The sequence below is a fragment of the Mandrillus leucophaeus genome, unplaced genomic scaffold (assembly GCF_000951045.1).
Source record: "Mandrillus leucophaeus isolate KB7577 unplaced genomic scaffold, Mleu.le_1.0 Scaffold94, whole genome shotgun sequence".
Classification (NCBI taxonomy): domain Eukaryota; kingdom Metazoa; phylum Chordata; class Mammalia; order Primates; family Cercopithecidae; genus Mandrillus; species Mandrillus leucophaeus.
Genome location: NW_012110252.1, coordinates 4,579,734 through 4,592,894, shown reverse-complemented (window position 1 = coordinate 4,592,894; position 13,161 = coordinate 4,579,734). Strand labels below are relative to the sequence as shown.

Sequence of the window (13,161 nt, the reverse complement as noted above, 5' to 3'; positions counted from 1 at the left end):
AAAAAAAAAAAAAAAAAAAAAAGTAATGCGCTTTCAGATGCATTACCTCATTTAAATTTCAGTACAGTCTAGCATAAAAGGCATTTTCTATACCATGTGCTTTTTACATACTGCTTTTTTCACTATCAAAACCAATATAAGGTTAGCATAGTTAATTAGTTTCTTGTAACCTCAATCCTTCAACCTTTCACAGTTTTCTCTTTATTGTTTCCTTTGTCTTTCCTCCTGACTAGAGAGCATTTTATGCTGCTGAGCAGTTCTCTTGACTGGCAAATTGCTAGTCCTTCACTTAGTGAACTAACCAGGACTTGTAAGACCTGGAAGTCTGGGTTGGAATACATATCTGGCCTCCTATGTCATAGCCAGCTGCTCGGTCACTCATTGGTAGTGGGAGAGTCACTGTGGCCTATTGAGGCTGTTGAAGGACATCCAGGGCTATCACCCAAAGTTTGAAAGCCAAACTAGACTTGGCTTTGAACCCTAAATTTACCATTTAATGGCTTTGTGGTGTCCTCTGTAAATGATGATAACCACTTAATGTTGTTTGTAAGTTTCTGAGTGCGGTAGAGTTCCTGCCATATAGTAGGCATTGAAGGAGTTTCATTCTTCTCCCTTGTCTCATAGAAGGAGCACTGCCCAAGAGAAGAGTCACCCACCGCTTAGGAGACAAGGGTTACATATGATCTCCATAGAAATAGAGAAGTGAGACCCAGTGCGCTGGCTCGTGCCTATAATCCCAGCACTTTCGGAAGCTGAGGCAGGAAGATCGCCTGAGGTCCACCTGGATACCATTATCCCAAGATGGCCGCAACAGTGCACAGTGACCAGCCCAATGAGCCCCAGAATTATGTAAACAACAAACGCAGACCTTGTCAGCCAATCAACATCACCCAGACATTTTACTTTCATAATGTGGGACAGAGATAGTTTTAGTGTTTCTGTTTTAAAGGACCTACCTCCTTTCTCTTCTAAATCTCATCCCTGAGGGTCTCCTAGACTGTTGCCTCTGTTTGTGCCAGGTTCCCCACTTGGCAGTAAAACTTTTCCTTTCTGTCTCAATCTTAGATCCTTAATAGTCTTTTTTGTTTTTTAACAGCACATTGGAAGAATTTGTATCTTAGCCTTGGAGGAAGAGGGATGGCAGTTATTTCCCCATGGGAGAAAATACAAGAAAGCCCCTGTGAATTAGATACGATAGCTGTTGATTGTCTGCCTAAAGAAGCGAACAAAGCTGCAAGGGCTGCACGAGATGGTAGGAAGAAGTTGCTTCAACAGCACAACCCATCTCTCTGTGACTGGCAGTGGATGTGCTGACTCACTGAGGATGTGCTGAGTACATACATTGGCCAAATAACACATCAGGTGCCAGAGATGGGAAGGTAAGAACGTGGTTCTTATCCTAAAGACGTCAAAGCCTAGTGGGAAAGGACAAATGAAATAATGTAACACATTATGGTGGTGGTTCATGCTGAAATATGAGCCAAGATGAAAATCCTCTGTGGTTATCAGAAGGGGTCTGGTCAGTTCTAGCTAGGGGGTAAATAGGAGGTGTCACACCATGGGGAATACAGATGCTGATTAGGGTCTTCATGTTGAATCTAGCCAGCAGTTATTATGTAAAAATGAAATAACTCATGGAGTTTATTGAAAGCTCGAGTTTGTCCTTATTCTTCTATTTTCTTTTGAGGCAGGGTCTCACTCTGTCACCCAGGCTGGAGTACAGTGGCATGATCTCGCCTCACTGCAACTTCTGCCTCCTAGGCTCAAGTGATCCTCCCATCTCAGCCTCCCAAATAGCTGGGACTACGAGCACATGCCACCATGCCTGGCTAATTTTTTTGTATTTTTTGTAGAGATGGGGTTTTGTCATGTTGCCCCGGCTGGTCTTGAACTGAGATTAAGCTGTTTGCTTGCCTCGGCCTCTCAAAGTGTTGAGATTACAGGCGTGAGCCACCGTGCCTGGCTGATCTTTTCAATTATACATAAATGTTTATTTCACAAATGTGTGTATATATATGTATACATATGTGTATGTATGTGTGTGAGCGTATGCATACATATATATATGTATGCATATGTGTGTCTATCGGGGATATGTATATATTAGAAATACTGGGCTTTCTTTTGTGACTATTTGTCTTGCTTCTCTAGCTTAAATGTTCAAGGGCTTGAAGCCATGCTTCTTCTGTTATACATTGTAGATATAATTGGTGATTTCCCCTGAATAAGCTGAAACTGGGGTCACCTTACTGTACAGTTATTATTATTATATATACGTATATACATGCATGCACACACACACACCTTTGACATTAATTTCAAAAATATCTTTCTCTCTTCTTTCTTAAGACTTCTGTCTTTACTTTTCACCATGTATTTTCTTCTCCATGCTTGTCTTATAGTTTGCCAGCATCAACCAGCCTGGGACCCAGCAATGTGCACCTGGATCCCTGGAAAAGTGGAGCAAGCCCAGTATTATCATATTATATGTAGCCCCTGTTTCTATTTTCAAAGCTCCATTCGATTCAGCAACTTTCAAATCAGCTTGAGCTTTAGAAAGTGCTGCTTTCTTTATTTGGAGGAGATGTTCCATGCCCAGCATTGCTCTCTTGTTAATCCTTAGAAATCTTTTCTCCTAATATTACATATGCTGAGGCCAGGCGGGTGGCTCACGCTTGTAATCCCAGCACTTTGGGAGGCCGAGGTGGGCAGATCACGAGGTCAGGAGATCGAGACCATCCTGGCTAACACGGTGAAACCCTGTCTCTACTAAAAATACGAGAAAATTAGCTAAGCGTAGTGGCGAGCGCCTATAGTCCCAGCTACTCAGGAGGCTGAGGCAGGAGAATGGCATGAACCCAGGAGCTGGAGCTTGCAGTGAGCCAAGATCACACCACTGCACTCCAGTCTGGGCGATAGAGCGAGACTCCATCTCAAAAAAAAAAAAAAAAGTACATATGCTGGAGCTCTCTGTTTCAACCTGCCTAAAACTGTCTCTCCTCCAGCTGTTTCAGAGTCACACTGATCCAAGGAACAGGGATTTATTCCTCTCACATTTAACAGGAGGAAAGCTTGAAGTAGCATAACCTGATAAAGATTCCCCAACTGGGCCAAAGACTCTGTTTTCTGTGCTGTTCCAGTAAGTGCCCCTCCCCAGCTAAGAAACTAAGAGGCAGAAATTCACCTATTCATCATTGTGTATCCTCTCTTGGGGAGTGGGGCAGCTGTGGTTGAAGCTTACCTCACAACCCCTCTATTATGGAGGCCACAAAAGCACATTGAAAACTATAATGCATTATAGCAACATAGGGTACTACTGCAATTATGTTAGAAACAGCAACCCGTTAAAGAGAAAAGGTTTTTTGCATAGATCACACCCACCCCTCATTCCTCTATCACCATTTATGTGAGCTACTTTGGGACTAACTTGTTCCTTGGTGTCATTAAGAGGCTACTCATGTTATCACAAAGGGGTACAAAGAAGACTTCAGCGTTTCAGGAGTATTCCTTTATTTTTAAAAACGTGTCTGTCTCGGCACCGTGATTCATGCCTGTACTTCCAGCACTTTGGGAGGCCAACGCAGGAGGAGCTCTTGAGCCCAAGAGTTTAAGACTAGACTGGGCTGTACAGCAAGACTTCATCTCTACTAAAAAATTTAAAAAATAGCCAGGTGTGGTGGCCTATATCTGTAGTCTCAGCGACTCAGAAGGCTCAGGCAGGAGGATCGCTTGAGCCCGGGAGTTTGAGACCAGCCTGTGCAGGAATCCAGCCCGCAGACCCTGACCCAGTGATAGATGAGAGACGTACACTGACACAGATATTTTGCCTGTCAGTCTAGCTAAGGGGCTCTGCTGTTGGTCTGGAGCATCACCTCAATAAGCTAGCAAAGTTCGCATTTATTTAGTACAGATTAAATGACAAAGGTCTCGAGTAAACACCACTAGAGGGTAATTAACATTGCTCAACCCCCAAATAGAGAGCAATTATACACCTGAGGTTGATCAAAGGTTGGTTTTAGGACGACATGAGTAAACAAGCTATTCAGATAAACTTCCCCATATTCCCTTATTATTTGCTTTTTTGCTGTCAGCTAAAGGTAGAGAGGATTAGGCTGTCTTCAGCCAAATCTGTTACTGAAGCGATGTAAACCCCCACAGACTTCCAAGAAGGTTTGCTCTATTTCTTATAACTATCTTTAAAATTTTTTCCACCAGCCTGACTGAACTCCCACAAGCCTGGTCAACATAGCAAGACTTCATCTCTACAAAAAAAAATTAAGAATTAGCCAGGTGTGGTGGCCCATATCTGTAGTCTCAGCTACTCAGAAGGCTCAGGCAGGAGGGTTGCCAGAGCCCAGGAGTTCAAGGCTGCAATGAGCCATGATCATGATCATACCACTGCACTCCAGCCTGGGTGACAGAACAAGACCCTGCCTCTAAAAAAAAAAAAAAAAAAAATATTGTGCTGAACATTGATTAATTGTAGGAGGTACATGTATTTTTTTTATTATCATCTATGCTTTTTCTCATTTATAAATGTCTCCAGATTTTTTTTTTAATTCTGTGAGTAGAACTTCATAGCTACTAGGTTAGGCTAAAACATAATTAATGTATAAGAAACAGGACCCAGTTCCATTGAATCCAAAGGTAAATTCTAAATCTCCCACATTTATCTTTTTTCTTTTAAAAATTTATTTGCTAATTTTTCTTAGCATTCCTTTCCCCCATTTATGCTAAGAATACCCAAAGTACTCATAGCAGCATCATTTATAATAGTAAGCAATTAGGATGTTAAGCACACTATCAAATGATATTCAGAATGGTAAGTCTAATGAATGAAATTGTGCCAATAAAAATGTTAAATTTTAAGTGTGACATACAAAACTGTATATTACACTTTTTTTTTTTTTTTTTTTGAGACAGAGTCTTGCTCTGTCACCCAGGCTGTAGTGCAGTGGCACAATCTCAGCTCACTGCAACCTCCACTTCCCAAGTTCAAGTGATTCTCCTGCCTCAGCCTCCTGAATAGCTGGGATTACAGGTGTGCACCACCACACCTGGATAATTTTTGTATTTTTCGTAGAGACGAGGTCTCACCATGTTGCCCAGGCTAGTCTCAAACTCCTGAGGGCAAGCTATCCACTCGCCTCAGCCTCCCAAAATGCTAGGATTACAGGCGTGAGCCATCATGCCCAGCCTAATACATAATGTTTATGGATGCCAAAGTATGTGTCAAAAGTATAAAATCAAGTGGTAGAATGGTAAATGCTGAGTGAATAAGAGCGATTTTTATATAATGATGAACATTGAGGTAGGAGAGAAATACAATCAATAGTACATGGGGCCTCAGTGGATTGACAGTGTTTTCTCTCTTTAAAGGGAAGCAAATGTGTGATAATGTTAAGATTTGAAAAAGCTGAAAGATGGATGGATGTGTGTTCCTTTATTAGTTTCTTGCTTATGCGCGTGAACAACTTCACAGTTTTTTGAATGCCATTGTTAAAACGTCATATTCCATTGTGCTGGTCATTTGAACTTTTTCACTTATTCTGTTGAAATCTTATAGAAAACAACATGCAGAGAGAATTTTGGAAGTAGAAGGGAAGAGGACCCACGCAAAGTGGGGACTTGAGAGATACAAGTTACAGTTAGCAGAACAGGAAGCGAATATTCATATATTAAGAAAATTACAAAGAGGAACTCAAGTAAATAAGTTACCTAAAATTACAATAGAGGAACTAAAAATAAGGAGACATCCATATCGGGAGGGAGGAGGGTGTAAGTGAACTGAGTTCTCATCTATCAGAATAGGAAGGAAGTCCACAGATAAAGCCTGTCTGTCTGATAAATAAAGAAGTGGCGATATGACTGTAGTATTTAGAGATAGGGAAGTAACCACCCAGGAGAATTTTTAAAACTGTAGCCGTTAAAAAGTCAGACTTGGTTCTAGGGTTTGAGTGGAAGGCATAGGGGTGGGTTGGGGGCAGGATAGAGCAGCAAAGCTTTCTTACCTCTTACAATAAGCTCTTAAGCATTGTTGACTTTTTTGTAAATATGTGCATGTACTGCTTTCGTTAAAAAAAAATTTTTGAAGATAACACAATAGTAAAATCATCAGACCCAAGAAAATGTTCCTTTCTTCAATAATCTGACCTAGTGCCTTTTCACTTTTTTTTTTTTTTTTTTTTTTTTTTTTTCGTGAAAGCAAGTTTACTAAGAAAGTGGAAGAATCAAAGAATCCTTATTCACTTCTTGACCTGTATTGTATACTTTTTAGTAAATTGTCTATATTTTTGTCTTTTAATTGGTATCCTGGAATGATCCTTTTTATTTCTGTTTTTCTTCCTTTTATTTTTTGCCCTCTGCAAACATTTTAGAGTTGATTTTTCTATACAAAAGTTTGAAGACTATTCACTTATGGAAAGCTTGTTTCTGACACAGTTAAATGAAACAAGGGAGGCTTCTACAATTCAAATGGGTTTAAAATATGCCTATGACAAATAGAGACAGAAAGTAGATTTGGGCTGAGGGAGGGGGATGAACAGTAACTGCTAATGTGTTGTCATCATTTTTTCTGGGGTGGGGGATGAAAACATTTTGGAATTAAAGAGTGGTAATGCTTACACATCTTTGTGAATATACTAAAATCCACTAAATTGTACACTCTAAAGGAGTGGATTTTATGGCATGTGAAATATCTTAACAAAAAAATTCCTATGAAAAATATTGCAAGGGAATAAACAAAAATGATAGTCATTGTGTTATAATCAGGGGATTTTCTTCTATTTTCTATTTCCCTAAAGTTTTGAGAATGTGATAATAGTTTCATAATTTAAGAAATATATTATTTATTTTATTTTTGAGACAGGGTCTCACTCTGTTGCCCATGCTGGAGTACAGTGGTGCCATCACTGCAGCCTCAACCTCCTGCGTTCAAGTGACCCTCCCACTTCAACCTTCTGAGCAGCTGGGACCACAGGTGCATGGCACCATGCCTGGCTAATTTTTTATTTTTCATAGAGACAGGTTCTCACTGTGTTGTTCAGGCTGGTCTCGAACACCTGGGCTCAAGCAATTCTCCCACCTCAGCCTCCCAAAGTGCTGGGATTACAGATGTGAGCCACTGTGACAGGCATAAGAAATATTTTAAAGTAACATAATTAGCCTGGATGTATGGTACCATCTTCATTTGTCCAAGTTTTCCTCTTAATTCCATAACACTTTTTATTTTCTCCTGCACTCTAATGCATATAATTGTTCATACATTAATCTGTTTTATTTATAGTTTTGGCTTTGGTGTTACTCTCTTTTAAAATACTGTTTCGAGACACGGTATCTTTCTGTCACCCAGGTTAGAGTGCAGTGGTGCAGTCATGGCTCACTGCAGCCTCTGCCTCCAGGACTCAAAGAGTCCTCCTACCTCAACCTCCCAAGTAGCTAGGACCATAGGTGTGTACCACCACACCCAGTTAATTTCTTTTTTTGTTTTTTCATAGAGACAGGGTCTTACTATTGTTGCCCAGGCTGGTCTCCAACTCCTAGGCTCAAGTGATCTACCTGCCTAAGCCTCCCAAAGTGCTGGGATTTCAGCTATGAGCCACTGTGCCTAGCCTGGCATTACTCTTATAAAGGGTATACCATGGTAAGGTTATAAAAACATTTCTATGAATTTGTGAATTTTGTTCCTAGTGGTTTTATACTTTGCTTTTTTTTTTTTTTTTTTTTTTTTGAGACAGAGTCTTACTCTGTCACACAGGCTGCAGTGCAGTGGGGCGATCTCAGCTCACTGCAACCTCCACCTCCCGGGTTCAAGTGATTCTCATTCCTCAGCCTCCTGAGTAGTAGCTGGGATTACAGGTGTATACCACCGTGCCTGGCTAATTTTTGTATTTTTAATAGAGATGGGTTTTGCCATGTTTGCCAGGCTGGTCTCGATCTCCTGGCCTCAAGAAATCCACCCACCTCGGCCTCCCAAGGTGCTGGGATTACAGACATGAGCCACCATGCCTGACCATACTTTGCTTTTTTATTAAAAAATGTTCAAGTCCTTGATCTATCTGGAATGTAGCTTTGTATATGGCTTGAGAGGGAATTAATATGATTGGTCCTAATCAATGACCAGATGTCATAAACCAATTCATTTTATATTATATATTGATGTTATTTAAAATACTAAGTGTGTGTGTGTGTGTATTCAAAGTCTCTCTCTAAATTTTCTAGTCTGTTCCTTTGACTTATTGCCTGTTCCTAAACCAGTACCATACCGTTAGGTTTTATGTCTAGTAGAACAAATTCCATCTCCTTGCAGTATATTTTAAAAAGCAAAAATCCCACAAATAAATAAATAAAACTTGCATCTAAATATGCTAAATGACTTGCTCATATATCATTTAGAGATACAATTCAGAGAATAATCTCGGTCTTCTGAGTTAAGTCATTTATTGGTTCTATTTAGCAGATTTTTATTGAGCATCTACTATATAACATAGTCTGTTCCAGCTTCTAAGGATCCAGCAGTGAAGGAAACACAAAAATCTATGCCCTCATGGAGCAAACACATATTTAACATTATTATTCATTTTTAAATAGCTACATCTCTGCTAAATTTTCCAGTTTTTGAGAAATAAATTTTAGTTATTAATGCAGCATAATTAGAAGAGTTGATATCTTACACTTCATATCTCACAGCTTATTTTTCTTACACATAACATTTTTTATTTTATTTATATATTTATTTATTTTGAGACTGAGTCTTGCTCTGTTGCTCAGGCTGGAGTGTAGTGGTACAGAGTCAGCTCACTGAAACCTCCACCTCCTGGGTTCAAGCAATTCTCCTGCCTCAGCCTCCTGAGTAGCTGAAACTACAAGTGCACGCCACCACAGCCAGCTAATTTTTGTACGTTTAGTAGAGAAAGGGTTTCACCATGTTGTCCAGGCTAGTCTTGAACTCTTGACTTCAGATGATCCGCCTGTCTCAGCCTCCCAAAGTGCTGGGATTACAGGCGTGAGCCACCGTGCCTGGCCACATTTTTTTTTTCCTTTTAACTCTACAGTTTCATTTCTCTTTTTTTTTAATGCAAAGTAGTCTCTTCTCTACATCCATGGTTGATTTCAGAAAACCCCTTTGTAGGAGAATTCCCTGTCAAGAGCATAAGACTTTATGAAGCAAATTAGGAAAACTGAGGCCACTATTAAACTAGAAAGAATACATATTTTCCTTAACCATTTGTTCAAATAGGATAATACATCTGGCACATATTATGTGTCTGAAATTAGTAATTATTCCCATTCACCATTTCTTGTTTGGGAGAACTTTCTAGAACTTCTCTTTTATGAAGTTTCAGCAAGACACATGATTATTTTATAACACATGATATTCATGATGAGTCTTTTTTTCCCTGTTAGTTCTGGTTGCTACATTTCTGATTTTATGACTTAAATTACTTCCACTCTGTACATCCGAAATGACCCCAAGGGAACTGAGTAACTTGAGAGAAGTTAAATATAATTACATGTTTGAACTCCAGAGTTATACAGCTCTGCTTCAGACTTAGCTCCCCCACAGAAGATGTGACTTGGACAAGCAAGGTAACCTCTCTAAGTTAGGTTTCTCCATCCATAAATTGATAAGAATAATATGTACCTGCCTTGTAGGATTGTTCAGAAAATTAAGTGAGGTACAATGTGTCAAATTAATATCTCAGTGCTTGGCACATAATACATGTTAAATAAGTGTTAGCCAATGTTATTATTGAGATGTTTGTTAAGACCATTTCACTACAAAGAACAGTGGTTCATCTGGGTGATGGGAGCAGGGGTATCATGACGGTATTTATGGAAATAAGGACTTTAAGAATCTTCTGATGTATCAAGAAAAGCTGTCAAGCTGGGCCTCTTGGACTCTGGAAGTCACTCAGGAACTAGAAGCATCCAGTGGAAGAGTCACCGATCTGAGTCATCTTCTTGTTGCCTTGGCAAATTCAGGGATCCCATAGATACAGTGACTCAGCATCCCTCCATCTGTACTGCTACCATTCCCATTTCTACTAATTTTTCAACTCTCCTATAAATACCTTTTGATTTTGGCTTACCTATAGCTTCTGCTTGTTCATAACTGCTCACTCATCCTTTCTGATAACTCAAAACTTCAACTTATTCACAATTTGTCAGTTCCACACGAATTTTCTAGGTAATAATGGCTGTTTGACTCAATAGTATCCTTACTAAAACAGAGGTTCTGTGCTAAACCTCCTCGTGGGCCATAAACCCATAGAAAATTCGATGGCCTTTGGATCATGAGCACATTGCTGATTCTAGTCAGCTGAGCTGGGGAACTGGGGGCTGAGGGGTTCTAGAGGCTGGATAGAGAACGTGGCATAGAACATGGCGACCTTCTTAGTAGGACCTGCAGGCTCCGCAGCTCCCCCCAGAAATGGGCTGTGTGGTGACTGGCTTGTCTGTAAACTACACTTTAGGTAAATTATATCTCATCTATTCAATATAGCCAAAAAGAGATGTCTCACTCCTCCTCCATTTATAGTTATTTTTTTACTTTGGTTGGTTTTGAAAGGCAGTAACCTAACTTGAACTAATTTAGACAAAAAGAGGAATTTATTGGCTCACAGGATCCAGGAAAGGTTTAAAAAGTTGATGTCCGAGTCCAGTCTTCCCATATAACTTTGTTTCTTATTTTATTTTTACTTTTACTTTATTTTATTATTTTATTTTTATGGAGTCTCACTCTGTTCTCCAGGCTGGAGTACAATGGCACAATCTCAGCTCACTGCAAAATCCACCTCCCGGATTCAAGTGATTCTCCTGCCTCAGCCCTCTGAGTAGCTGTGATTACAGGTGCATGCCACCATGCCCAGCTAATTTTTGTATTTTTAGTAAAGATGGGGTTTCACTATGTCGGTCGGTCTCGAACTCCTGACCTCATGATCCACCTGCCTCAGCCTCCCAAAGTGCTGGGATTACAGGCATGAGCCACCGCGCCCAGCCTGTTTCTTATTTTAAAATTAAACCCTATTTCCTTTGTTTTCTGATCCCCATAAACTGTGACTCCGAGTTTGAATGATCTAATGCTCTCTCAGTGACCTGTTTCTCACTTACATAACACTTGGCCCATATGTGTATGGTTCGTTTTTAGCTCCTCCAGGTTTCCTTCGAACTCCTTTTACTCCCTCACATTCTTCATGTTTTACTTTCTTTAATCTTGGGATTCATGTTACTTCCCTTTCCTGTACTCTGTCTCCAGTAGCTGAGGTATCTCCATAGTGCTGCTTATTTCCTTTTAGTTTCATTCCATTCACTTCCCTAAAGTTCTCTCCTGCTTCTTCCTTGCCTCTTTCTCATTGAGCTCATGAAGTTTTCTCCACTGTCTCAAGACAAAGGCGTCCCTGTTGGAGTAAGTAATCTTGATTTTCTTTCCTCAGCAAAAGTTCATGTTGGGGATCCCTGGTGCTTTTTTTTTTTTTTTTTTTTTGTCGCCCAGGCTACAGTGCAGTGGTGTGATCTCGGCTCACTGCAAGCTCTGCCTCCCGGGTTCACACCATTCTCCTGCCTCAGCCTCCCGAGTAGCTGGGACTTACAGGCGCCCGCCACCACGCCCGGCTAATTTTTTGTATTTTTAGTAGAGACGGGGTTTCATTGTGTTAGGCAGAATGGTCTTGATCTCCTGACCTCGCGATCCGCCCACCTCAGCCTCCCAAAGTACTGGGATTACAGGCGTGAGCCACCGTGCCCGGCCACTTTTTCTTATCCTCTTATTGCTAGCTCCACTATTTCCTGAAATTCATCTTCTTGTTTTTATCCAATCTCTTCTATTGCTCCCTTTATCCCCTTTCTCTTATAGAATTAGTTAATTCCCCGTGTTCAAAAGAGTAAATGTTACCAGATATTTCTCGTATTGCTTTGGTAGGGCTGCTGTAATGGAGTACCACAGACTGGGTGACTTAAACAACAGAAGTTGTTCTCACAATTCTGAAGGCTATAATCCAAGGCCAATGTGTCCACAAGGTTCATCTCTTTTGAGGCCTCTCTTGGGGTTGTACATGGCCATCTTCACCCTGTATCCTCACAGGGTCTTTCCTCTCTGTGTGTCTGTCTTAATTTGTGCTTTTCATGAGGACAGCAGTCATATTAGATGGGGCCCACGCTAATGACTTCATTTTAACCTAATTGTCCCTTTATAGACCCTGTCTTTGTTTGTGCTGCTTTAACAGAATACCACAGACTGGATAATTTGTTAAAAAAAAAAAAAAGAAAGAAAGAAAGAAAAAAAACAGAAACTTATTTTTAGCAGTCTGGAGACTGGGCCAAGGTCAAGATCCAGGCACAGGCAGGTTCATTTTCTGGTAAGGGTCCGATCTCTGCTTCCAAGATGGCGCCTTGACTGCCATGACCTCCAGAGGGGAGGAATGCTGTGTCCTCACGGGGCAGAAGGCAGAAGGACAAAAAGGGATGAACTCCCTTCATCAAGCCTTTTTATGAGGGCACCTCATTCCATTCATGAGGAAGGAGACCTCATGGCCTAATGACCTCTTAAAAGTCCCACCTCTTAATACATTGGCAACACTTAAATTTTGGAAAGGACACACTCAAACCATAGCAGATTTTATCTCAAAATATACAAAAGGCAGTCACATTTGGCATACTAGGGGTTAGGACTTCAACATCTAAATTTGGGGGTGGGGGCAATATTCAGCCCATTCCATTGCCGATGCTTTAAAATGCAGATCAAAATTTTACTTCTTACCAGGCACAAAGGCACACACCTACAATCCCAGGCTACTTAGGAGGCTGAGGCAGGAGGACTGCTTGAGCCTAGGAGTTCACCTCCCGTCTCAGCAACATAGTGAGACTGTGTCTCTTTAAAATTTTTTCTTTTTTTAATTTCTTTTCTTCTTCTCCAGGAAGTTTCCTGATCCAAAGAGCTCACTGTGATTTGATCCTTATAGAACTTGTATCAAAGTTTTTATCCTTGTCATTCATTGGTAATCAGCCTCTTGTTTTGCCATATTAACTTATTATGTGTGATTTGTGTTGTTAATTTCTTTTTTCTTTTTTTGAGACAGAGTCTCGCTCTGTCGCCCAGGCTGGAGTGCAGTGGTGCGATCTCGGCTCACTGCAAGCTCCGCCTCCCGGGTTCACGCCATTCTC

At 40.6% G+C, this 13,161-nt stretch overlaps 1 long non-coding RNA gene across 1 annotated transcript in view; it reads left to right on the top strand.

Moving 5' to 3' along the window:
- Window positions 1-13,161, top strand: part of LOC105532216 — a 63,438-nt gene that overhangs the window by 23,554 nt on the left and 26,723 nt on the right. The window contains exon 2 of the long non-coding RNA XR_001004938.1: window positions 7,352-7,449. This is a non-coding gene — a long non-coding RNA (uncharacterized LOC105532216). The remainder of the gene's footprint in view (window positions 1-7,351; window positions 7,450-13,161) is intronic.